General features: G+C 39.2%; 2 long non-coding RNA genes across 2 annotated transcripts; one reads left to right on the top strand and one right to left on the bottom strand.

Annotated features, from left to right (window-relative positions):
• Window positions 1-1,419: 1,419 nt before the first annotated feature.
• LOC101751311 lies at window positions 1,420-17,979 on the bottom strand. Its single transcript, XR_005860641.2, has 3 exons — window positions 17,926-17,979; window positions 17,636-17,703; window positions 1,420-15,936 (listed from the first exon to the last, which is right to left on the bottom strand). It is a non-coding gene; the product is annotated as an uncharacterized LOC101751311 (long non-coding RNA).
• On the top strand, window positions 8,697-27,487 carry LOC112532703. The gene is made up of 3 exons (XR_003075937.3): window positions 8,697-8,916; window positions 15,759-15,966; window positions 25,616-27,487. It is a non-coding gene; the product is annotated as an uncharacterized LOC112532703 (long non-coding RNA).
• Window positions 27,488-27,724: the final 237 nt, after the last annotated feature.

Raw genomic sequence — 27,724 nt, 5'->3', positions numbered from 1 at the left:
CATTAGGCTCTCCCTGGAGTAAGGATGAAGAAAATTCAGGACTAAACCTAAGCTGTAATTACCTAACTGAATGTTCATCCACTCACACATTTTTCATCCACTTTGAAATTGCATTCCGCCATACGTTTCCTGTATTCTAATGCCTCTCCCGCAGCTTTTAGCTTGAATCACCAGAGTAATCGGTGTCCTTCGTCGCAGTCTAGGAAGACTAAATGCAGAGCTAACACCCCAGACCGAAGGGATCTGAATCACATCACCACAAAAAGCCTGACATCAGGGTTTACCACATTGGCATGTGGAAAAGAAAAATTGCTTTTGATGCTTCTCTCTCCCCCTGTTATTATCTTTTCTTTTTTTTTTTTCTTTTTTTCTTTTTTTTTTTTTTTTTTAGATGAGAACTGTCACACAGAGATTTCTCTTTTAAAAACGAGAGGGATGAAATGAAGAAGAAATGCCAGCGTGTTACCCGCCTGGGTATTCCACACAGAACCAAATGTGAGGCTTCTTAGGGCAAGGGTGAGTTTTGATGCAATGAGGCAAAACATGTAGAAATGATGACACTTCTCTTCGAAGTGAGGAGTGTAACTGTCCTTGAAGGACCGTGTACCAGGCAGTTCAGAGCACATGGGAAGGCAGCATCTGGGTTTCAGTGTGGTTTTTATGTTTCCGTTTTAATAAGTACGGCATACAACACTGCATCTCTGGGCACAGGAGAAGCAAAAAAAAACCAAGAGTTCTGTGCTCGACACCATTCTATGTGATGCCAGCAGGTAAGAAAGGATGAGGGAAGTCCAGAAACCAAGTACACCACTGAAGTGTTTGCTGGTATGAATTTGCTCTGCTGAGCGAAGGTCACGATAGCTACCTCTCTGCACCAAGTAGTGCTAAGAGCAGATTTCTGTCCTCTGAAAAGCATGTGGGAGCTAGGAACTGCTGTTTCCTCGATGCTCCTGCTACAGCATAAGCTAGGAGACACCTCTGAGGCTAAGCAGCTTGCACAAACATGAAACAGCCCATAACAAATGAATATTTGTTTCTGCTTAGATAGTCCGTCTATCAACAGTTTTAAGATGGCAGTAGGGGCAACTTAAATGGTAGAAAATAAATAAATTCCATTTATTAGCAGCTGAATTTTTCATGAATATATTGGCATTAAATATTAACCATATATCAGTTTCTAAAAGAGTGCGAAAATTGGTTTGTGAGAAAATTGTTCTTAGTTAGACATATTCCTAAGTCACAGAGCCTTCAGCATCTTTTATTACTGCTTTAAAGTGCTAAGATGCAGGGAGATAAATTCACCTATGAGGCACATGTGCATCATAGGAAAGGGCAAACTCTACCAGTTTATTAGCAGAGTAAAATCCCATTTTCTGTTACTGAGACCTGTGTCAAACAAAACAGATATGTGTAGTCATGTTTATTTTGTATTTTACTTTATTATTTAAAAAGAACGTGATTCAGAGCCAAATTGTAGAGGAAGAGGAGAATTCAATTACCTGGGACTACAGCTATAGATATAGTAATACCCTTCTGCCTGAGAGGTTGCTCCAAAGAACAAGGAAATTGTGTAACATGGGGAGTTTGGAAAAGATCGTATGAACTTCTGGAAACTATGAAAGTTCAAGTGGATAAAGTGTAATTCTGTCCATGGGACCTTCTGAACGTGGACTGCGAGAAACAACTGGTGTTGTCAAGAAAATCGTACTTTTTAGATGCAGGTCTGGGTAGCAATGTTCTGCCTCTTGAATGGAGAAGTGACTGATGGGTACTCACGGGGAGAAAGAAGCTTCACCTGAAATCAGTGAGAATAAAGATATCAGTTTGGTAATATCAGCCACAGAGAGAGAGAGAACCTCATGGAAGGAGGGAAGGAGTTGGTTGGTGCCTCTGGGTGCTTGAAGGCAGGTGAATAAAAGGCCACTTGTAGTGTGAACAGCCATTTCAGCTACCAACAACACAAGTCACAGGAGAAAAACAATTTCTAATTGAGGACATGAGTAATCTTGAGGTAATTCTTATTGTTTTTCCCACACGTGAGATGTATCCAGAGTGAACGATGCTGCTGAGCAATGCTCAGCATCGAGGCTGGACTACCTCCACCAAAACTTCTCAAACTCCTCGAACTGCTGCTATGCTGCAAACATGGCGTTGAATTATGGAAAGGGCAAAGCAAGATAATAGAGTCCAGTGTTACTTTCAGCATAACGTTACAATCCAAATTGGAATGATCATAAAGCCCCGATGACAGCCCTCTGTGCAGGTCAAACCACCATGAGGTCAGTTCTCGAGGCAAAAGGAGCTCTCCCCTCCTCTGCTGAAATGTGAATAATGTGCCAACTGTCCTACTTTCTCCTGCAAAGTTCCCATCGCGATTTTTCATTAGGTGGTGCATGAACCTTGCAGGCTGTAAATTAAGCATGAGAACAGCTTGGCTGGCAGTGTGCAGTGATCTTGGGGCAGCCAGGGCCAGGTCTGTGCCCTCACATGAAGCCAGGTATAATTTCTCTGCTGTCAGGACTCATCTCTCTTTGTTTTCCTCCCTGTGTATATTGCACCCTGCTCGTCCTTTTACGATCCTCAGCCGCCTGCCCGATTTGCATGTTTAGCTTTCCTTCAGCAGAAGAGACAAATAGGGCTGCTGGCTTCAATTGTGAGAACTCCCTTCTCTTCAATGTTGCTGCAGTAGCTTCCACAAGGCATGTACATTCCCCAGTGAACAAGAAGAGCGGAGGCTGTTTGCTGGATCAGAACATCACAACGGGATGTGCCTCGTTATTTGGAAACAAATGACATCTGAAGCTGTGACAGTAGGGCTGGAGGTGCTACAGGCAACTATCTCTGTGGCTGTACAGAGGGAGCTGTGACGTCCAGGAGCTCAGCCAGCCAACCCCATTTCAGGAAGAAGACTTCGGACTTAATTCGTCATCCATTATCACAGCCTCCCACAGGTCTGACTGCACCCACACAGGTGTTTCAATGCCAGGGAGAACAGCCTGCAAGAACAGCCAACCAACCCTTCAGCACTCAGGAATGTTTTTGTGTGATGACATGCAACACTGTTTTGCTGTACAGTTAATCTAAAATGTAGGCTTGCTAACTATCTTATACTTAAATGGCCACGGGGGTGATCCAATTGCTGAGCCAGTATCAGAAGAAATAGGAGTTCAATAGAAAGCTCATAGAAATTTAGTGAGTATTAGAAACATTGGAAAACCAGCTGCACGATCACCTTGGTGACAGGGCTCCTCTCAAGTCAAACTGGATCTGCATTTGAAAACACAAAGTCAAATAAAAACACAATATAAAATCTTGAAATGAATTCAAGGAATCACAATTGCAACTCCTGAGCCTAGATTTTAAAATGCATGTATTGATGTAAGCCATATGGAAGTGGCACTGAGCTACTGCTAACACAGAAGAACAATACATTTTAAGTCAAGCCTAAAATAGACTCATTTTAACAGTATTCTTATTCTAGTATCAGGTTTCACAATGAATTAATTTGATGTGTCATTTTTCTCGCTCCGCAGAAATGTTCTGTTCCTTGGAGAGGAAACAAAGGTCTTTGCTTTTCCAACTTCTATGTGTCGAAAATATTGAAACTTCATAAAACATCTTGTTCTCTCTGTTTTGCAGGGTTCCGATTTGGTCACTGACTGAACTCTTATGCTCCAATTAATTAAATGGCCATCTCATAAATTTAAAATATATATATCCCATGTCCTTAAATCTCTGAATCCCAGCTGGGAACCTGAAAGGCGTGAAATACACAGTAATCATCTCGCATCAACAGAAACTGATCTTAAAGCTGTAATTACATGATAAATGTCTTTATGACACATGCCCACTATTTGGTCATGCCCTAGAGACAAATGCTAAGAGCCAAGAGAACAGGGAGGGGGGAGGAAATGTAGCCGATATCCAATCCCTTCAGCTTGTTTGCAATTTCATTGGCTTTCTTTCAATGACCTGAGACTTCCAAGAGCATGATAGATATTTCCTAAATATTTTACATTCAGGTAATTACAGTAGTATATGGATTTGCTAGTCACTTTAGAGGAGACCAATTAATTGCTGCAAATCACAGTATAAGGGATGATCCTGCAGCAGGGGAAGGGTCACATCTTAATAAGTAGGAAGAGCTGGATACATATGGCTAAAGCGTGCCTCACGCACATTGACTGAATCTGGTCACCTCTATAAGATTTGCTTAGGCAAACCTCTCTGTATGTTGGATGTTCTGCCTCAGGACCAGAGGCTTAGGTCTTAAATGTCAGGAGCTCACTGCTCATCAAGTAATAAGAGGATAAAAACTTTGCATCATTCTTTATATCAGTACACCATCCTTTATATCATTAGCTTTCATCCAGCATTTCTGTGGCACACAACTCACCTTTAATGTTTTTTTCTTTGTCTGTTTGTTAATTGAACTGCTGTGGGCTTGTTCTGCTCCAAGACAAAAAGCTGACACATCCCTTCAAAAACATCAACCAAGGGAGGGTTGGGGCCATATTTCCAGTATCTCTCTTGTCCCGTAATGCATACGTTATGCAGGGAGAGTGATCACAGAGATATGTCAGGGTATTGGAAGGGAGTCCTGGGGAGATACAAAGCTAGAGAGGCTCCAGCATGGGCTGAAAGGTGGCAACAGAAGGGGCAAGGAAAGCTGCTCTAGCACAGAATGTAGCACAGAATCCCCTAAGGAATGAGAAGAGCAGACACATACCAGAAGTAAAGATATCAGGAGCTGAAATACACCTGGCTTGCAAAGAAAATTGCAAGTCTCCAATATTTGGTCCTACTGAAACTTGCTAGGAGAGACAAGATGTTATCATCTGCTTGGGAAACAGATGGACAGTGCATCCAGAGAGGCTTCTTTTATTTCTAGTGTCTCTGGTGAAGGCAAAGTGAAGTAGGCCAGAAACTTATTTAATCTTAGAAAGCCTTGAGTTGAGTGATAGCACAGTTCCTTTTGTTAAAAAATGCATTATCGTGTATAATATATACTGAGAAAATTGAAAGAAAGGCAGTTCCGCCAGTTAAAGTTTAAACATGCAGTCCTTAATAGTTCAGAAGCTCAAAATGCAGAGTCTCCTACATCTGTCAGGTTTGCACTTTCCAAACGCTCATTCAAAAAGGCTGAAATTAATACTGTTTTATCTATTGGAGAAGCAGCATCAGTAGATCGCAGAACAAATGTTTAGGCAGCTAAAGTCACTAAGGTTCACAAAGTCCTTTCAAATAAAAAAGGTGGAATGGAAATCTCTTCAGAAACACTTTTTGACATCTCACAAGCCCACGGGGAACGTATGCGTTTCCCTGTTAAGTTATAATCATATGGTCACATTTTCAAATACAGCTGAGTTGCAAAGGAGTTTAAATGCAACACAGTAGTGGTGACTTTTCAGTAAAATGATCTTATTGGAGTGTCATCATGGTACTCAGATGGCTCTCTGCTTCTATTAATTTCTACATCACAGGTAGATGCTGATTTTGACTTGAAAATGGCAAAATGGAGATTTTTGCCTTCTTTAGCATACCAGTAAAGCTAATTGAACTGCCATACAAAACTATTCTGAGCTAGCTGCACCAATTCATATCCATCCCGTATTTTTGTGGCTTCATTTAACTCCTTGTCAAATATGCCTTGAAAATTGTTTTTGAAGCAGTTATTTTTCTAAAACCATCAGATCTTACTTACTGCCAGTAATCGATGAAGCTTCTCAAGGTTAATGACAAAGATAACTTCCATATTTTGATGAACACGTGGCTTCTCCTATTGACTTCAAAGGCAATCTATCTGAAGACTGAAGCTGCCATTCAGAAAGGAATACTAAAGATTCGGTTAATCCTTTATCAACACAGAGACTTAATTATTTTGTATGTGAAATGCTATTCCATATAAAATTTCATTAATGATGACTGTATAACTTCAATCCTAGTTCCTTTTTAACTCGGATTGCTTAAAAATAAATCAGATACTTGTTTAAAAGAAATATAGGCTTGTCTGGGTTTCTAGATTAGAGCTTTCAAAACAATGGAATTATGCACCATCCTTATTCCCACCAAGCAGACAATAAAACTTGAGGCCTCCTCAGTGAGCTGATCACATTTTCTAACTTCATTGAGTGTCAAAAGCAACAATGCTAGAAATAAAACAGCGTGCAAGAAAACCTGGCACAAACATCTTGTTTTCCAGCATCCCCTTCAGTGTTTTGCATTCTGTCCCATAAGGGAAGGATGGACACTGCAACCGCAGTGGGCACAGAGACACCAAATGTAGGGACCAGAGCCCTGCTACAGACCAGTGCTGCCCATGCCGTGCTGGTGGAGGCCAACCTTGACTCTGCTGGGAACATCACAGTGCGAAATGAGCTTGGGTGAATCTGTTGTCAGTCCTACCCCTTCAAAAAATTAACAGGTGACCTCAAGTTTCCCAGACTTGAGCAAATTCAAACAATTTATTCAGTAAAATGCATCTGCCATGGTGGGATTTTTTAATTTCTAAAAGGAATCTCATGACACTGAATGAGAACAAAAGGTTTGGCGAGCACCATAGCAGGGAGACTGGTAGAGATAACTCCCGAGTGCTTCAGGTAGTCAGACAACAGGGACTGAGGGAGGTGTTTTGTTTATGAGACTATGCTCAAGGTTAAAATAAGTGACAAATAGCTTCAGAGAATTGGAGCTGGAATTCACAAAAGAAGCCAAGTGTGACAATGATATCTATAATGCAGTTATAAAAATACACTGGCGCAATAAAATGCAAATTTGAGGTATACAGCAGACCAAATGTCTGTACCATTTTTCTCTGCTTGGTATTCTTCCTGGAAAGGCGAGGATGCAGAGTGGAATCAGTTTTTACACAACCTCAATCTCAAAGTGCTTTCCTAATATTAAATGCATAAATGAGCTTTTATTTTCACCAACGGTCTCTGGAAATGCTTCAGTTTTAATGCAAATGAGTCCCAAAGAGACAAAGAGAAAATAAATATTTGTTTTTCATTCAATGATCTGTTAGGTTTTATCTACTGTGACCCTCCCTAGCTTTACTATCAGATATCCATGCAAACAAGGTCATTAGAAGAGAGCAGCTTTCTTTGAAATTATAGATTTGCCTGAAAATTTCCTTATCTCTTTACATTTACATTTCTAACAATGCCCATCTATTACTGTGAGGCTCAGTAGTAAAATTCAAAAAGGTCATTAATAAACGCTTGCTCACAAATAAAGGATTTTAGTGACTTGTTTTGCAAAGAGAAGCTTGCTTGTTTAGTATACAACATAATTGCTTCCCTTGGCCATCTGCTAAACGAAGAAAAACCTTGAGTTCACAGAGTTATATTTTGATTTACAAAGTGCAACAAACATTAAAAGAGAGTATCCACATCTCATAAATACTATCTGTGCCATCCTCGGAAGTGAATATGCAGTATGCGTTCACATGCATTTTACCAGCAATACTCAAAGCAACAAAACACACGTCTACTTTCTATGGCCTGTCCTCTCCATGTGTATGTACCCGTAGATCTCTACAGCCTTCCCAGATCTGCTCTGCTACAAGACCTCTTTGCCCTCCCCCTGCTGCACAACACATAATATTCTCACTCTGACTTCTATCCATTATTTTCAAGATTGATGTTTGGGGTGTACTGAGAATTGGAGGGTCAACCAAAGAGCCAGTTGTTGCCTTCAAGGAGAATCATATGATCATAGAGTCATCCAGGTTGGAAAAGACCACTAGAATTATCCAATCCAACCATCAAATCCTGCAAACACGTATGTATTTCTGAGCAATTGTGTATGTTTAAACACAGAAGCGTTCAAGACCAGATACGACCACAATCATACAGCTTCTGAATGGGAACGTACTCATGAATGCTAGAGGAGTACCTGTGACTGCTAAAGAAGAGTAGGAAGGTGTAGAGGACCAGAAATGCTGCAGTGAATCAAGCACCTAAAATGCAAAACTAGGGTTAAAAGCAAAGCCAATAAGTTTTTTTTTTTCTTTTTCTTTTATTTCTTTTCAGAAATAGTCTAATACTGACTACAGTGTAGCTGAGTAACAGCTAATATTTTTCTCTAGGGCATTTTAATAGGGATGGGACGTTTCTGAATAACCCCTGCATGAGATTTCAGAGAGTTTTAACTATCTGGAAAGTCAGAAATATTCCAGGAGTTACAGGAATGAACTGCTAGATCAGCTAAAATGACCTGACAACGTGTGTTGAAAATATGCAGGATCCAATTTTATATTAAACTAGATCATAAACTAATTAACCAACATCCTTAAAAACTCCCATATATTTGTCGAAGTCTCAAGGAGAATGTACTATAATTGCAAAGATGGCCTGCTGCATCTTTTTCCCCGTGAGTTATGGTGCTCTCACATGAAGTGAGAAGGCACCAGAGATTTTCTATGCTGGCACATGGCATGCAGCTCTGTGACCCTGGAGGTGCAATGAGAAGCACCCACCAAAGGCATTTCTCCTCTGAAGGGCTCTGCCATCTTCAGAGCAATTTTTCACTGGGGGCCCAACAGCATTAAATGAAAGATTGTCACACTTTGGATGGCCCACGGAAGTGACAGAACGTTTTCACATCACTGCCAACTGGCAAAAGTATCCTCTCTGAGGAAAGCACTTACAAAAGGGCTGCAGACTATTCTGGGATTTGACCTTTCAGCGCAAGGAGAAATTGGGCTTGCTGCAGCAAAGGCCAGCAGCATCCTTTTTGTCGAGCTGCCTGCATGCCAGTCACCTTGTAGGATGAAACCTTCCCCAAGGAAAGCATCCATCGGATTTTATGTCTACCTCCTGAAGTCACGAGGAGGCAGAGCCCACTCCTGCCCCTCTGGAAGCCAACGAGAGAACTCCTTGACTTGACTGGGAACGCGTTCAAGTAATGATTCAGGTGGGTTTGGTGGAGATTTGCAATTCAAAGGCTGCCATTAGAAAAGTAGCATTTGAAACTGTGTTGCTGTGTTGTGCCTCATGTAGATCAGTATCAAATTAAATTTCCCTATTGTACCTCTTATGTTGTTAACACAATGCGGGGAGTGTTGTTTGCCTCATCTCCATCCTCCTAACTGCAACATCCTTTTCAGTTTAAACTATACAGAAGTGAATAATTATTGAGGCCTTCTGTTTACCATCTTTAGAAGATTTAATTTATCCCAATAAACATTGTGAAGCAGACCTTTTGCATTTGCAGTGACATATAATTTACTTGGAACAAATGCTCTGGGTTCGGTATAAAGACCATTCATCAGGCAAATCTGAATCAGAGGCAGCTTAGAAAAAGAATCCTTTGTGTAATTGTTTTCCATCACAAACAACATGTGGGAGAGAGATTTAGGCAATATTTTCAAACATTGTAAGCTACATAATTATTGTCCTCTGCAAACCTGGTGATAGTTTTTACAATCACAGTTGCACTTTATCTGTCTAATCACCTATTCACTGTGACCAATTACAGACTTGGCATTGATGAGGAGGCGTTTAATAATATTAAATACAAAACCCTAGATTTGAATAATGTTGAGTTTATGACACAAACTAACAAAAGCCAGGAAATTCAAAGGCGAGGTTTGCGCTCCATCCTTAATTCATGGCATTCTGCCTGAGCGTAAGAGCACATATGAGCACTGCAGAGACCTCCGCTACACAAAGATCATTGCAGTGCTGAGTTACAAAGGAATAATAAAGTCCTGAGATTAATTTTTAATGTTGAGGTCTTTTGCAGATTTAGTGCGTAACCGCAACAATATTCTTGGTATGCTCTACTTTTGCATCTTTTTACCGTACAAACATCTGGGGAAATAGAAAGCAGCGGGGTCTAACTCCATGTCCATTTAATACCACTGTCCTGGCACAAAAGAAACGGTCAATAAAAACTGGGAATCCCCTCTCTTTTTCCTCTGGTTGCTTCCACCGGTGCAGGCTTCTCTCTGCAGCAGTGCAGTGAGCCCAGCTGTCAAAGAAAAGAATGAAACTGGTGCGCAGAAAGTCCCTCTCCCTGGCATCAATTAGAGGAATTTTGAGGCTGCTCTAAATTTAACCGAACTGGAATTAATTTCTGGACACTCTGAGCAAAGAGTGATGGGAAGCAAGGGCAGAGCAGCATCTCCTCTCTATCCTCCCGTACAGATTTCACCCAGTTTGGCTGCACCTGGAAACAGCTCACAACATTATTCCAATGTTTCCAGCATCACTCTTGAATACATGGCAGAGGAATGTAGAAAAGATATTCTTGTCTTTTTTTTTTTTCCTCAGTGCAAGCACATTGTATTCATAACTGCACTGTCTGCACAGATTGCTTTGTTCTAAGTTTTCCGTTTCATTCAAAGAAGTGCAGTGGCATCTCAGCTATTTCAAGGAATCAGCTAAATAACCTACTGTGATTCTGTTCCAAATTTAGATACCATATCTTTGCTATGCTGTAGCTTGGAATGGCACCTTCAGCGCCATTAGGGCCTCTCACATAAATAAGTATATCACAATATTTTGAAAACTGGATTTTGCATTGACAAAATGTAATGGCTTCCAAACAGCTGTTACGGTCTATCATGTAAATCCTTCTTAGTTTGTGGGTTATTGACCCAACGGACTCTAATGGGAGTTCTTTGGAGATGTTCAATCTATTGTATCTGCCCAGCTGCATCTGATGCGCCTGTTATTTGCTCTTTGAAGCTTTAGGGGCTATTATGTGGGTCCAGCTGCTGACAGTACAATATAAAATTTCTTATAATCTATCAGATACATAAATACTAGAGTTAACTCCTCTTCTGCATTTAAGTGTGTATTTTTGTGGCTTTTTCCTCCAGCCACCATCATTACTGCTTTACCAGGTACTTTGGCAGAAAAGGTGGAAAGAAAGGCAGCAGCAGTTACTGATTTTACTAAGCCTTCAGCGTGGGGAAGCATGAAACAGGAGGAGCCCTCCATAGAGACAAGGGTGAACTAAACCACAAGGCTGCTCCTTGACTGTCTCTAGCTGCATGTCCACAATCAGCACCAAAAGCCAATCACTTGTATTGTCACGCAGCATTACAGAAGTGGATCGGCTACTCTAGAACTGGAGGTGAATAAGTTACAAAGAGGAGCTGGGGTGACCCCCAACTGCTCCCCCCAGAACAGGAGCTTGGGGTACCGTATCCCAGAGACTGCACTGCAGGAGCTGCCCCATATCCTTCCTGATTCTATTCTGGGTTCGCAATGAGAAGTAATCATCACTTTTGTATGAAGAAATCTAATGATGTTTTTAAAAATAATTAACTGGAATAAATATTGTTAAAAATATATATTTTTTTTTTCTTGAGGTTACTTATAGAGGCTTCTCTCTGCTTGATACAGCCTAAATTCTAGATGTTGGGTTGGAATGTCATAAATACACATATTTTGATATGGTTCATACCTATGCCAGTTATGCTAAAGGAGGCTTTATTTTCTTCTGAATATTACATTCATTTTAAAGACAGAAAAAAAAAAAAAAGAAAGAAAGAAAAAAAAACCCTAGAGAAATCACAGACGACTTCTCATTCATGAGGCATGATTTACTGTGGCTGTAATTCTTGACCTACAATTTCTGCAGACGTTTTAGGGCCATCAAACAACAGAAAAAGCAGTACTGCACTTCTAGGGAAGAATTTGCCTTCCTCATTTAAAAGAAAAAAATAAAGATCAAAACACAAATCACCCTATTGCATAAGAAATCCAATTAAATTAACAAATATAATCTGTCTTAAAAAAATACATTCAAACATTTAATTTGCATAGAAACAGGCAGCGCTATTCATTTTGATAGAAGAAAATCAAAAGTCATAGCTAGCAGCCACTCTTCTAAACCAGATTTTGAGCACAACCCCCCAGGGCTGTTTCTACCAATTTTCCAATAAATCATGTAATGACTTTTAGAAAAGACAGATATTTAATTCTTGAATTAGAACTATAGGACCATAACCAAAGACTGACAGCCCTCTTTTTCTGCCATACTCCCATACAAACCCCTTCAGCTGATTGGCTGTGAAATAATGCAATAATTAGGCAATTAGATATTTGGGAGAATGTAGAATGAAGCACTGAATGCTGACCTTTATTACATAGATCAAAGGACATTGGAAGAATGACCAAATATATCTTGTTTACAAGCTCTCACCCATTTTTTTCAACATTTCAAAATTAAGAATTAGGGGATCAGACCTCCAAAGCTATGCATAAATTTGCAGTTGGTATTAGAGACATAGGAGAAAAGCCACTTTCTTTATGCATAGAAAGTGCCATCACTTTAGTTACTAGGGTGTTTTTTCTTAAATACATTGATTTATACCTATAGCAGTTACTGAGTAGCAACAAGATAAAAATTATAAGCTCCTTGTTCCCAAATATCTTCTCCATTTCCGTTAATTGTAATTAACACTTGGAAGAGCAAGGAAAAATGGAAGTAAATCACAAACTAAATCAACCCATTCCAGAAATTCCCTCTTCACTTAGTCATCAGTAGAAGGAGAATCTCTGGAGATGGAAATTTGTGAAGGAGATTTAATTTTTTTTCTTAATTGTGAAAAATACGAAGTTTCAGTCACGCGTGTCAGCCATAGGAAGAGTCAAGGAGTTGATATATTGACCAAAACCCTCTACCCTGTGTTGTTTTACCTTCAACTCACCAGGCGGCTGGAAATTGCTGTGAATGCAGATGTTGTACCAGGCACTCAAATTGCCTACAATGTGTCTGTTTTTACACTTTGAGAGTCAGGCTTTCTTATTCCACTTCTTGCATTGGCATAAAATAGGAAGGAGGAAAAATGCCTTGAGAAGCACTTGCTGAACAGTGAGCTTTGGAGAATACAAGGGTATGGTTGCAGAGAAGGATCCTTCCCGTGTTCAAAGAAGCACATTTTGTTATTGGAGTTCATTAAGGAAAGAAAAAAACTGGGTTTTTAAGAGGAATTTAGCTAGGTCTTGATTGCAGAGTGGTTCTTCTGGAGCACCTGCTGATGGAAAATTCAGTGCATTGCATATGTTTACATGGGCATATCATCATGGGGCACGTGGATGTGGAAAATGCGTTCAGACATACTGCCTCTGTAGTATTGTAGTATTCCCATTGGTATCAAACTTGGACGGTTACCTGTAGTAAAACTTGGGCATAAGTGTACTAAGCACAAGTGTAAGCATGCCAGGGGAATATTCACATGGTGGCTCTCTGAGCTGGCAAAGGAGAAAAGAAAAGCACATCACTGCAAAACTCTTGCTTTCCTCATTTACATGTTTAACCTTTATCTTGACTGGAAGGAGAAGAGTTTGTACGTTTTTCCATCTGTTGGTCACAAGTTTCAGACTGTTCTTCTTGGTGGTCCTTTATTTGTCACTGGGGACAAAGAGCTGGATAGAAGGTGCAAGAGTTTACCCTTTCGAGGCAGCTCCTTTGGACCAAATCTAAATGCAGAGAAACTCTTCAGTCTGTAAAAGGTACAGCATAAAATGTTTATAGCTTGCACAGCTGGAATCCACGCACATGGAAGTTCCCTCTGAGCAAGATCTATAGCAAGACACAAAGACTCTTTAAAGCATAATTTGTGAGCGAACATAATTCTCTAATTTAAGTTGCATATTGCCTCTTTGGGGTTTTAAAAGAATATTCTGGCTCTAAAAAGCAAGAAATGTGATTATTTGTGCATACTCCTTGGAAGTCAATGGGAAAGACTACAGAAGTAGAAGATGTGCTCAAAGTATAAAGTCTTTAAAATAAAAATCTGGTGGCAGAAATGACTCATAGGCCTCACCCCCATATAAAAATAGAGTTGTGTTTGCAATTACAGGAACATCTTACTTGAAGCTGGTGCTGCAGGAGCCCCAGCAGTGCCACATTGAAAAATTAAATGCCCTTTGCGGTGGGGAATTTTCACAGGCTTATTTTGGCTAGAGATCATCTTGGATGCAAAATAAAAATATTCAAATGTAATTTGTTTAAATTTGAATGTCTGCTGTTTTTTTTTTCTGTTGAACAAGTAGTTGAGCACAGTCGGTGGCAATCATGTGGCCAATTCCAATTTGAGGATTTCACTGGGAGATGTCACATTCTATTGATTGCCCACCAAGGCTTTTAAAATAAGTGTACTTTAAAGTCTAGACATCTTAGAAAATATTTATGAGCCTTTTACATATATATGAACATTCATATGACGATACTATACAAATGTTATATATTGTATATCTCTCAACTCAAAATAGACCTTCTGAAGTCCCTGTGTCCAAAATACTAATGGAAAGTGAAACTTTTCTGCTGATTTCACTAGGATTTGATCTGGGTTCTTTAACACTGTTAGGACAAGGGAAAATTTAAGTAACAACTCTGACTGTTCAAACTTGACCTAAAGCCATCTTGCTGTTTTCATGCACACCGGTGAATTCCGTCCCTGTCTCCTGTGTATGTAGCCCATCTAGAGGTCAAAGAACTTCTGTGCATCTTTTGTTCTCACATCACATTCTGTTTTAATGTCTGTGTCGCCTGATAAGTCATTTGAAAATAATATATTGATCAGATTGAACTGCTTGTTCGCTTAGACTCATACTACAGGACAAAATGAGTGCAAGCTGTATATGAAAAAAACTCACAAATGTTAGCTATTGCACCTGAGTATTGATCCTGGAGATCTGAGCTACCTAATCTCAATAGTTATAGCAGCACATCACGCTTAATGACAGTGACTTTTCAGGACAGTTCTTGCTGTCCTGCCATTTATCCCACTGGCCCCAGTCATTGCACACTGCCACCACAGCCAGGTCAGAAATACCACTTATCCCTCTCCTTGGTCTGTAGGCAGAGGCAGAAGAGAAGTCTGCAAGCAAGTTCTAAGGAGTGAAGTTTTCTCATTGCTTTAGTTGAGAGTCAACATGTAGGTTTGCACCCAAATATGTAGATAGCATGAAACTAAGAATCTCTATGAAGAAGTTAAAGCCATATATCTCTGTATCAGCTGTAGACAGAGGCTGTGCTTGTTACCAACATATCCTTTACTTTCATTTGTAATTAGTATCAGGAACACAGCATAGTGAAATAAATCAAGTGAACAAGCCAAGAGAAGGCATGCCTGGTTTAAACTCAGCCTGCCATAAAAGCTCTTTTCCAGCACAGTACAAACAGCAAAATTATTGATTAACTTGTATTACTCCACAAGAAGAACAAATTATTGCTGATTAAAGCCATGCAGGTGATAAAAGAACTTAACCAACAAAAGCTGCCAGCTTTAGGTTGGGAAACAGCTGTGTCCCTAATTATGCAGCCTGATTTATACTCTATTAAATCAGTATATAAGTAACCCATTTCTCTGAAAGCATTTAAACCTCTTATATTCCACCAAACACAGCGATTTTATTTGAAATAAATGTATCCAGCTCTTTTGGGAACATATGGTATATTTCTCTCTTATTAATAATTCAGTTCAAATGAGCAAAAATTAGTTGGTGCAGTTACAGCTGATTTTGTCCTGAAAAGATCTGCATTAATTTTAGACGTTTTGTAAATTGGGCTATTAAATAAAAGCATTATATGTGAATTACCCTTTAAATTTTAAGCAAGTTGGTAGTTTAATGGTATTTTCTCGTCAGATTCATTTTCAATCTCTAAAAAAATTATAGCCATTACAGTAAGACAAATTTTTGAAACCCGCTACTTCCATCCAATTACATATTGTACTAATAAGTAAACTAGAAAAGTTTTGTGCTTCATTTCCTCTACTTCGTCTTTTCCATCAGGTGACAACTGCTTTCTCACTTCCACCTGTGCCAATGAAATCAGGCGCTGACCTCACCTCTCCTCACCTGGATGTCCACCTCCAGCCTTCGGCTCCAACCTCTGAGCCTTCTGCTTTGTATCCTTCTGCCCCTCTTCACATCACTCCTGCAATGTGTGTGTGGCTCTGGGCTGGCAGTGCTACACGTCAGGGAATCGGGAGGAAAACAGGTACAGATTCCGTATGAGAAAAATATCAGTCATGCTACTGAGTTGGTCTAACCTGGATGTCGGCTCTTCATCTCAGTGCAAGCTTACAGCTCCTGCAGCACTGATAGGAGTTCTCGTAGTGAATCATGAGGATGTACCCCTGCCAATTTAAGTCCTGCTTCCATCGCAATGACCAAAAGGTTTTTAAAGTGTGAGTGCAAGGTGGAAATAATGCCATATAAAGACATCCCTGGTCCACTACCTGCTATGTGGTACATCTTTAACTTTTTGCAGACAAGCACAAACCCATGCATATGGTAAAATTAATTCAGAAGTGCGAAACTCAAGGAGGCATCTAGACAGCTATTTGTAGCATAGCTGTTTTTTTTTTAACTCTTGTGGTCTCTAACACGGTGCCACAAGTAAGTTCATTGTTATGCAGTTTTATATTCATGTTTTGCATGCAAATCTAGAACAAGGAAGCTTAACTCTGATTTTATTAACAAACATGGACCTTTGAGCCAATGCCCTTTTCCAATACATTGCAGAGTATCAAAGAAGCAGTCTTTTCTTTCCTGCTGCCCTGGGTTTAATTCTGTAGCTTGGCTTAGTTTACATATTGAGTGCCTAACTATTAGCAGTTATGTGTGCAAATTAACAAAGACAGCCTCTTAGACTTCTACATGTAGGATATCTCAGAATATTATCACATAAATCATTCTAATGTTAATAACTGCTTTGTTCACATAGATTCATTCATATCTGTACCTATTTTGTTATATTATCTACCATTTTAGAAAGCTATCCAGCTTACTTACAGAGTTAAATTCAAATAGTCTAAAGGTTAATGTGAAACACTGGCAAGACATTATGAGCACAGCAGTATATTTTAAAGGCTCTTGGCTGTTAGAATCACTAAGAATGAACGCTCAGTGCGACTCCCCACTTCTGCATCAAGGAAGGTTACAAAAAAAATTCTCCTCTCCTGCATGATGAGGTTCTGCATGCTTTATCCCGCTGATATCAGGGTTGCAAGATAAGATGGTAAATGGTATCAAATGGGGACCTGGGCAAACTGGTCTAGTACCAGACCTAGAGGTTGGTGTCCCTGACTGTGGCAGGAGTTTGGAACTTGATGATCTTTGGGGTCCCTTCCAACCCAAGCCATTCTATGATTCTATGAAATATAAGTCTCAAATTCTTTGTTTCATGTGAATTCCTCATTTGACCACAAGGAGTATTCTGGTGACAGTATTCCATAGCTTTCTTTTAAACCCATGTGATAGAATCATAGAACGGCCTGGGTTGAAAAGGACCTAAAAGATCATCTAGTTTCAACTTCTCTGCCATGGGCAGGGTCCTCATCCACTAGACCAGGCTGCCCAGAGCCACATCCAGCCTGGCCTTGAAACTGTCCCTGGAAGTAAATTATGTAAAGCAACTTCCTGCCGTTAGAAATAGAAACAGCATCAATAGCCAATTAAGAGACTGGTTTTGATCTCCCATGTGGTTTATGCTGTTTTATCTCCACTTGCTCGCATTGACAAAGCCCTGATTTTACAGCAAGCTGAACATGACAAGAAACAAAGTTGTTTTTGCTGTATATTTACATTCATTATAGAGTTGATTTTCAAAAAAAGTTTCAGAACATTTTGGAGAAGAGGACATAGGGCAAGAACCATCATTTTACCTGTGCTGACAAGTTTACAGTCCAACAGGAATAATTCCAGGCACCACTTAACCTGTTGGTTTTTTTCTCTGAAAAAGATAAAGCAGAGAGGTTTCCATAAAATGCAGAACGTACTTTCACCTTACTGTAGAAAGCTTACAGCCTTCGAATGAAAAACATACATGTGACATACAATTACACCCAAACCAGCTGCACTGTGTGTTTAAAACCACTGATGGGTAGTTTTTATTTCTCTAATTCAGAAGTTAATTTTCCAGTGCACATTACAGGCTCTTTCCTCTGATCCAGACCTGTTTTTCCATGGCATAGTCCCTCCTTCCAGTGCAAGGCAAAGGCAAGTGGATGGATAGCATCAGATTGCGCTGTTTATTTTATACCCTTACAGCTCTCAGTCATCACAAATGGTTGTGCAGATCCCTGCCTCAATGTATTTGCTGCTTTTGTCAAATGGATACAAACAGAACTTTCTGCTCTGTGACTTTTATCAGGATATTTATATGAGCACCTGCAATGTGTGTATGCCAAAGGGAAGTGTGCATCCTCTTATCTCTCCCACACTTTACCTGCTGTCCTACTGCCACTGCTTCCCCTGATATCCCATGCCTCTACAGCCCACTCAGACAGAAATCCTCAGGTTAATAATGGTAAGTACTGATAAGATGAAAAAGGCAATAAAGTGTGTTCAAAGGGGCACTCTTTGATCTCCCAGCAATATTCTACTTCCACTGATCTTGAGCGCTGTCAATACTTTAATGACATAAACAACCTGGCCCAGAGGGTGCAGAGCTGGTAGAGCGGCACCACTTTATGCTAGCTCTCAGCCTGACCACTGCAAGTACAAACTGAAGGAATGTTTTCTCTTTAACAAGTTTCATGAACAATAGAGGAAGATTCATGTGGGTTTTTTTCAGTGAAATGAATGTTTTGGTCCTATTCACACATCCTCAGCTTTTTGCTAGTTCTCCTCTGTAGGAAGATATCATTTAAATATTACTTTAGCTGTTGTTTTTTTTTTTTTTAGTAGTTTTATATTTTAACTTTATTTGCATGGGATAAAAAAAATCAGTTAATGAGCATTTTAATATAAGCATGTGTAGCTAACAGTAAGCTTTCCCACTGTTAGGCTATCCCTGCAAGACACTGCAAGAGTTTAGGGCTGGAAATTTTCTCGTCTAAGCAAGCAGAGCTCAGAGAACCATAGAATCACCAAGGCTGGAAAAGACCTCCAACAACATCGAGTCCAACCATCATGGAAGTGTTGTGCAGGACTCAAGGGAATGGTAGCCCTGAACAGTGCTATCATCCATAGACCACATTGATGCTGGAGTATCTACGACTCCATGCAGGGTACTGTAAGGAAGTAGCGGAGGTTGCTCCTGAGTTGGCTTGGAAGCTCTGCCCAGGTCACCCAGAGACTCAGCCCTGTTAACCTGCTCCATCCTCACCAACTCATGTGGACAATCACTGGGAACTTCTCACGGGTTTTCTAATATTCCTTCCCTTAACTTTAATATCTGTAGGTTTCTGGATGGTCTGACTTCAAGAACTCAGGAGAAGAGTTGGTTACGTACAAGTTTGAGTTTCAGATACTTAACAGGGAAGGATTTTCGTGTAGCTGAACTTTCCCTTATGATAAGATGTCAAGCTTGGTGAGATCCAAATTGCGTCCCTCACAGTTGGATCATCTTCACCCTGTCCCTCCATAAGTTGCTGTCAGTAATGCAAACCCATGTGAAGAAGTTTAAAGAGAAGGGAAGGATTTTCCCCACCAAAACAAAATAAAGAATTCCTCAAAACCAAACTTTTAAAGGACTTAGGTTATCAAGACGATCAAATCAAATAGGTTTTGAAATAGCACAACCCTCAAATGTTATATATGCACAAGAAGACATAAGCGTAACCTTCTTTCCTCCTATTCCCCAACACACCCTGAAATTAGCTATATTATTCCCACACTTTTTTCTAGATTCTTTCCATCATTCATTTTGCAAGGCTGTAGCATAGGGAAGCACAATTCTTTAATCTGACTCCTCATCCCAGCAGAATAAATTCAATACGGGAATACAAATCCACAACCAGTCCAATGGGAGCCCATACTTGACAGAGGAAACGCCACGCTTATGACTGCTGCTTATGGCTGCTGATCTAGGCATACAAGACATGGATGTACATCTTCATCTCAGAATCAACATCGTAATTTGCATCATGATTTCAAGTTATTTTTGGAGAAAAATAACAGATGTATTAATGTATCTTTATAAATGGGGCAATGATTACAACATGGAAAATCTTCCTGACAGCTGATCGCCGAGCATTTCCCTGATATTTTGCATCTCACAGTGAAATTCGGCTAATTGTCAGTAAGGAACCTGAAACGCTTTTCAAGCAGATTTAAAAGAGTTAGAAGAGCATCGGTAAACAATTAAACTGCAGTTTTACGATGACACAGAATTTAGTAATGAGGCTTCATATTTGTCTCCAACACGCAATAGATTTGAAATAAACCCCATTCCATGTCAGAAAAAAAGCAAAAGCCTGAATTGACAGTGCAGCAGAGAATTTATTTTTTCCCTTTTCTCCCTAGCTGAAGTTATTATCACAACTGCTAGAGAATTTGTGAGATTGGGAGATAAGAATCATTATGATCCATTGGGGACTCGTCAATCACAGCAAACTGCTACCAGAATCGAAATTGCATCTGCATTTGAATTAGCAACATTACTCGCCAATTTAGTTCAGAGTGAACATTTTTCCATTGAAGATGGAATTAAATTAGAAAATGAGTGAGTCTTTAATTTCCAGATTATAAATCACTGAAAATAATTCAACTCCTGTACCTTAAGGCCAATTACATTATCCTAAGCGACATTTTATCTCACAACCTTCCAAGTGATTTCATGATGGGGAACCATCACACAAATCAGTTTTGCTCTAGTAGCAAGAAATATATCTACCCACAGAGTTAGACATAAAATACTAGGAACAGTTTTAATGCTGGAGCTTATTTTACATGAAATTTGATTGTCTGTTTGATAGTATATTTTCATGTATTAATGAACTGATGCATATACCAGAAACGGTCAAGTTAGGTGTCCAAATCAGATACAAAATGAAAAAAAGTGAGAAGGAATTTACTGGCTTATTGAATTTTTGCCACTACCGTGGCGCAGTCCTTGAAAAGAGCATAACATGGTACCTTTACTACAAACAACACAGAGATTTAAAGTCACAGGGTAAAAAAAAACGCTTTTTTTTTCCTAAGTGCTCAGTGCTATACTACAAAACCACAATGAAAATAAGTATTTTGCTTCAGCATAGAATAGCTACAATTTGAATTGTTCTTAAAGGAGAAATAAATCATTTCTAAGTAAGTGTATGTATTTTTGGTGGTGTTTTTATTTTCCCTCTTTGTAAGGGCAGAAGAGAAGATGCCGGCTTCCCACTCTCACCACCCTGGTGATACACATTCTCCATTAAAAAAGATGCAGCATAAGATACAACACAAAATCAGAGTTCTTACAAATGGCTTGGTCACGTCTGTGTATGTTCATTCAATGAGCCCTCACCCATCATGAGTTTCCTCTCCTCTTACTTGCTACTTCGCCCTGACAATTGCAGCAAATTCATTTACAAAATGTAAAGATCTGTTTCATCTCCTTGAGACATCCAAAAAACCCCTGGTGGAATTGTGCTATCTTTCCACTGCAAAGCTTTGGGTTTTGGCCTGGTTTTCCCATGCCAACACAACTCTCTCAGGACCCTTGCCAGGGGTTCATAAGGCCAACACGCATCCATGGGGCTCACCACACAGAAGAACTCCCCTCAGTTACAGACCACATTTGCTAATAGCTGCTGGCTTTTGCCACCTTGGTCACTGCTCCTCCTTTTCTTTTATTAGCTCTTCTGCAACTTCCTCAGTGGTCCACTTTCTCCTATTCTGCCATATTCAGTCATTTTCATCTCTCCTTACTTGTCTGTATTCGCATTTCATTTTTGCCATGACTAGCTTTATGGTTGCCAGCAAATGATCATGAATAAAACATACGATACCCTTTATTTTATGTATGTAATATAAAATGTATTTTATGTTATTTATACTACATTATATATTTTATATAGATCTACATTATGTAAGTAAATACAAAATTCACTTTTTGTTAATTAGCCACCTGAGCTCAAATTCAGCTTTTAATCATTGCTAATTACCAAATTCTAATTATTTTCATTCATTTTATCTAGCTGTTCACTTCATTAGCTTGTTGCACTGTATCTTTAACAACTTATGTTCCAAATAGATGGCTCTATCTTTAAACACAGAAAACTGTGACATGTATGCCTTACCATAAAATACACGATATAGTTGCCAATATATTTTTTCATATTGAATGCCACGTGGCCATTCCTGACTTCAGTCACAGTTGTTTACAATGTGTGTTATAAACATCATTATCACAGAATACAGAAATGCTACTCTATTTTTTCATTATATAACTTGCTTAGCTATGTCTTGCATTTTTGTTCCCTTCTGGAATTTGCTCATCAAAATTCTATATCTAAACATAGACCTCTATTTAGTATCTCTGAAACAATCTTTTAGTTTGTTAGTTAACTTGGATTATTAAGCACCTAGACCTAGGCTGTGAAAACTGATAAATTGATCGCAGATGACAGACTGCACTGTCTGTTTGATCTAGGTTAGGCAGAGTCAGTACCAGACTTCATGATATTAAATGGATAAATATCCTATGTTTCTCATTTTTCAGTTCATGTCAACTATCATCAGGTTGCTATTGATGTCCTGGTATTCAAACAGAACTCTTAGAATGTCCATCTGCAAAAACCTTGGGGTATTCTGCCATCAAAAGGAACATAGGGAATCCCAGTTTTCCATACAGTGTGATAACGGTTACGTGATCACAAAGAAAATAAAATCAGATCTAGTAAGAACACCTATGGAACAAAAAGGTAGTTATCATACAGCAAGTAGAACATGCAAAGGCTCAGTCCATATCCTTCTTATAGACTTAAGTTCCTCTCCATATTAACGGCCTACATCTATGAGATCCATCCTGAAGTTAGGCACGTAAGCAGGCTGCTTCTCACAGGTCATAAGAACAATGGGGAACAGTTATTGGGCATCCTGTCTGCAAGGCTGTTTTTGACTTGTCCTCTTCTTAAAAACACTTGAACACCTGCACCACTGCCAAGATGTTTTCCTCAATGTCAACATTTGCAACCGGGTCCTCCTAAATAGCCCTACTGCTGACTAAGATCATAACACTATTTATGAGGGAGAATCATACTTTTCACTTGAAGTCAACATGGTTCCATCATCACCACTGCATCCATTTTACCTGACTTAGCATACAAAACTTCAAGCATAAATCATGCTCAGATAGTACCCGCAGACTCACCTATCAGATATAAATCCAGTGACAAACTACTGTAGTTTATTGGTCTTGTCCTTACACTGAGCTTGGAAGGCAGCATTGGCTTTTAGTGATGCTGGACAACTGGGTGCCTGGAGAACACAGCAGTTTTCATGGTGAGCAAAGTGTCGAGAACCAGTTTGAGGGTCCTTACTTAGGAGCTGGACATGCAAAAAAAAAAAAGTGTTTTTGTCCCTTTCTCTCACCTCTTCCCTTTGAGACTGGAGTCTTCCAAAGCTGTCTGAAGGCTGTCCCGATGCACTGAAAAGAGAAGTAAACCTTGAACCCCAGAATCCTATGGTGAAGAGAGAAATCCATCCACACAACAGTTTAAACCTTTTCCTTATAAATGGAGGCATAGTCCTTTGAACAGATAATTTTCTCACAAAATTAATTGAACCATCTTTCTGTTAAATTTAGTCTCTAATCCCCTATAAATACATTTTTTACCAATCTTTTTTTACCGTCTTGTCACGCACTACAGATTACACCCAGAATTCAGCAATGCCAGAGTAATTGAAAACTGAATAAAGTTTCCCATCGAGATAAATTTCAGTTTTGTCCTGCAAAACCATTCTATTATTCTATTCATTTAACTTTTGGAAGGTAGCAAAATAACGACAAATATGGGATTGTTGCGTTTAATTGAACATATAACGCAAAGCTGCTGTTTCTCAAGATATTCTGTACCCTTTACTTCCATTTAATTATGTATGAACTCTTCAAAAAAAAAAAAAGCCCACTCAAATAATGTGAGACGCCTACTAGGGGAGAAGATTTAAAGATGATAAATGTTATTTAGAATCACTGTGATATGATTCATATTGTGATGCGATTGGGAACAATATTAAAACCCACCAGGGCTATTATACCTAAATTTTTGTTTCAATTCATGCAATATTGCTGCTGCTTAATATGATTTCTATTTACTTCTTTCCATTGTTAGTGTTTTATTGAGGTTGTGTCGGCTTTATCAAGCTAATCTCTGCTGCAAATGGAGGTCAGCAGAGCCAAAGCACTGGCAAAAAGCCTGTCTCCATTATGTTCTGCTCAGAATGAATTTGCTTGAAAATCATCTCTAATACAAACTCTTTCTTCACCATTCTTCGATTATAATATTTCTACCTGAACAAACCCTGACAGCTTGATATCTAAAAGCTATATAAACTCTCACAATCTAATTTTATATTCTTCTTTATAAAGAGATACTGTACCTCATTTAAAGTAACTGTGAATGCATTAATCAGAAGGTTTAGAATCATGTAATCTTGGGCAAGAATAAAAGCTTGAATTTCAGGTAATTTTAATTATAACTTAAAAACATACACAGCTACTTTTATTGACAATGACAGTAAGTCATTAATTTGCATTCTTTGAGTGTCAAGGTGAAGGTAAGTAATCCTGTCATGCCCTTGCTAGAATACAATTTGGCAAAACAGGATATTGTAGAAGCTTTATAAATCTTATATCTATATTTCTCCTTGTACTGGTCTAGGGAATAATGAAAAAGAGCATCACATAAATTTACCTACCAAATGGGGTATGCTCTCCCTTGAATACCCACACATAACTTCCATTAACATTAGTGTAAAATATACATGCGCACCAAGGGGAAGGATTGCCTACCAGATATACAAAGCTCTAGAATAACAGCAGAATTAAAGTCCCTTTAGTAACTTCCAATCCATTCTAGATCACAGGGAAGATACACTTTTCAGTTTGAGTTAAGCCTGGAACCTAAAATATTTGCATAAAAATAACTGAAGATATGCTACAAAGAAATAAACTGTTCTTCAGAGACAGTCTTAGATCTGCTTTGGTTTAAGATGTTTGGCTTGCATAATGCTAATTGTAGATTAAAATCAAGGAAACTCAATTAAAAAAGAAAAACCAACAAGCCAAAACCCTCAAAGTTGTTTTTCGGGACTTTTTGTAGTAAGTTTCTAAATATGTTTTGGGATAGGTGATTGAAATCTGACAAAAAAAACCCACAGCATTTTATAATAATGTCCCGCAGCAAAACTATGGCACCAATAACTAAACAACACTTTATCACCTTTGCCACTCTCAACAGCTCCCATTAATACTGAGATCATAGTGTTAGGCCTTCTATTCCCCAGCTGACCATGTTAGTGACAGCCAGGGCTTAGGCAATGACATTGAAAAATATTTGCTATGACACAGCCACAAATCACTGTGAGACAAGTTTAAAACTCAATATTCACTGAACTTGCATCTGTTCTTTTCTTGTTAGAACATCAACAACACATTCATTATAAGTTGAATTCCCCAAAGTATCAGAGCATTGATGGAAAGTGATAAAAATTATTGTCTGATAAAAGTAGGTGCACAGAGGAGCCTTTGTCAAGTCAGTTATTCACATGAAGCTATTGTCTGAGAAGGAATCAGGATGTCTGACGGAGAGATTTTACTAAGACTGGTGTTCATTTACATAAAAAGCACCCAATGCATGAACATAAGTACATGTAAATCAAATTTTCTTAATGGTCATATCATACAAGTATTGATTTTTATTTTCATCTCTCCACAGGAACCTAAGCAGACATTGGATGACTTAGTAACAGCCACAGCACATTGCTGTTTCCATGTGTTTTGGATCCTCTCTGAACAAGATGCTTCTGAAGCTTCCCATTTCTGGGCATGGTGGTTGGCAGTTGTCCTAAATACACAGCCCTTTCAAAATTTCAGCTTCAAATCTCATGCCTCTTCCTGAGCACATGCAGGGCTCAATTTTTCCTGTGTTTTCCAAAAGCTTTGTTAGTAAATCACTCAGAGAGGACAAAAACTCCTGAAGACAAGGGATGAATATCTATGCTTCTTCCTACACCCCTTTGCAAGAGGAACAAAGTAGGCTATCTATAATGATAGTCACTAAGTTACCAGGTCAACCCCTCTCCCTGTCCTCATTCACCATGTTGTGTGTTTCTGCACCATCCCTGGACTCAAATGATAAAAGACATCCATGCCAGGTCATTCCCAGAGCTTTCACCCCAGGTCTGTCTGCTTTTCCTTTCAAAGCACACCAAAGGCTAATCCCAGTGGATCAAATACCTCAAAGAACACATGGAAGGAGATGCTAAAGAATGCGGGGAAATGGAAGAGAGCTATCATGCTCATGAGGATCTGATGGGGGTGGGTAGAGGTATGACCGAAGCTTGCAAATCAGAAAGGCAATGCATAGGGTGAGCGTACAACTGATAGTTGAGAAAAATTCCACAGCTCTAGGAGGAGGTGGAATGCTTTGAAACCATCAGATCTGTTCAACAAGAACAGAAGATAGCCTACAGTAAATCTTCTGGTATTCCTTACGATAGGAAATTTTGGACGAGAGCATAAACAGGACCACAATGGTCTCAGGCAAACTAAATGCCAACAAATTCATATGCAGATGCAACGGAAAGATGGCAGTGGTGTACCTTGCCACTAATCCATTGATTACAAAAGCAGAAAAAAAAAAAAAATAAGAGGTCACCGGACTGAAGGTGAACCGGAGATATTCAAAACTCACCTGGAAATTTTCTTGTGCAACCTACCCCAGGGAATCCGCTTTAGCAGCAGATTGGACTAGATGTGCTCCAGAGGCCCTTCCCATCCTATCTGAATGATTATGTGACTGCAAATACTGGCCCAGCCTCCATACCCTACCCTGCTGAGCATTTCTGGTTGCTGCTGCCTAATTACAGGACAAGGCAGATTGCTGGTCTGATATAGCAAGGATTCTCTTGTGTTGTTAAAGAGCAAAAGTTGTTTCTAACACGTGCTGAACTCTGTATTAAAATTCTGTAATCAGTTTTCTTCTGACCCACATATTCTAGTAGATGATTTTCCTGATGAGGAATATTTTCAGTAATGGCAACCTTTTGGAAGCATTGAAGAGGCTGCTCAAGAAGGGGAATGATTAATTCTTAATAGCAAGTTTCTCAGCATATTGAATGACACATTCTTACATTATATATTGATATATAACATGCTGGCCCCATGCCATGCTGACTAGTAGGCCATTTCCAACAAGGCATCGTTTATAGATAATGCAGTAGGTAAGGGACAGAGCCATAAATGCTGGCTCTTTCATTTGTACCAAAATCTTCTGGAACTTCATTTTGGTTTGAAAGATGACCGTCATGGCTATTGATATTAAGCAGAGACAGCAATAAATGCATGTAAGACCAATCCTGTCCCTGCATCCCTGAGGCAAGAGGCATAGCCCATAGACTTCAATTTAGATGAACCACAGAAAGTTAGATGCTTGTCTAAGGGTTAATCAGACTTATTTAATCAATACCTCCCAACAGGCTAGCATGCCTTACTTCAGTTTAACTGTATGTAACATGTGCATTAGTGCATTTTGCACTTCCAGTACTTGTAAGACCTCATAACTAAAATAAAGTTTAAAAAAAAAAAAAAAGCATAGAATATACCCAAATCGTTACAGTTGTTTCAAAAGAAAACACATTTTCATTGAATAGTTACAATTTTTACAACACCTTTTTCATTTTCTAACCTAAGCATTTGTCCTTTACTCTTTATGATCTTCCTTAGTGTAATGATGCAACGTGATGGAAAATACAGCAATAGCAGCACGGTGGCACAACCCTGGGCTGCAACAAATGAGAACAAGACTAAATACAGCAGCCATAGA

Source organism: Gallus gallus, chromosome 6, assembly GCF_016699485.2.
Source record: "Gallus gallus isolate bGalGal1 chromosome 6, bGalGal1.mat.broiler.GRCg7b, whole genome shotgun sequence".
In the NCBI taxonomy this organism is placed as follows: Eukaryota; Metazoa; Chordata; class Aves; order Galliformes; family Phasianidae; genus Gallus; species Gallus gallus.
Note: the sequence above shows the minus strand (reverse complement) of the source record. Positions and strands in the feature narration are given on the sequence as shown.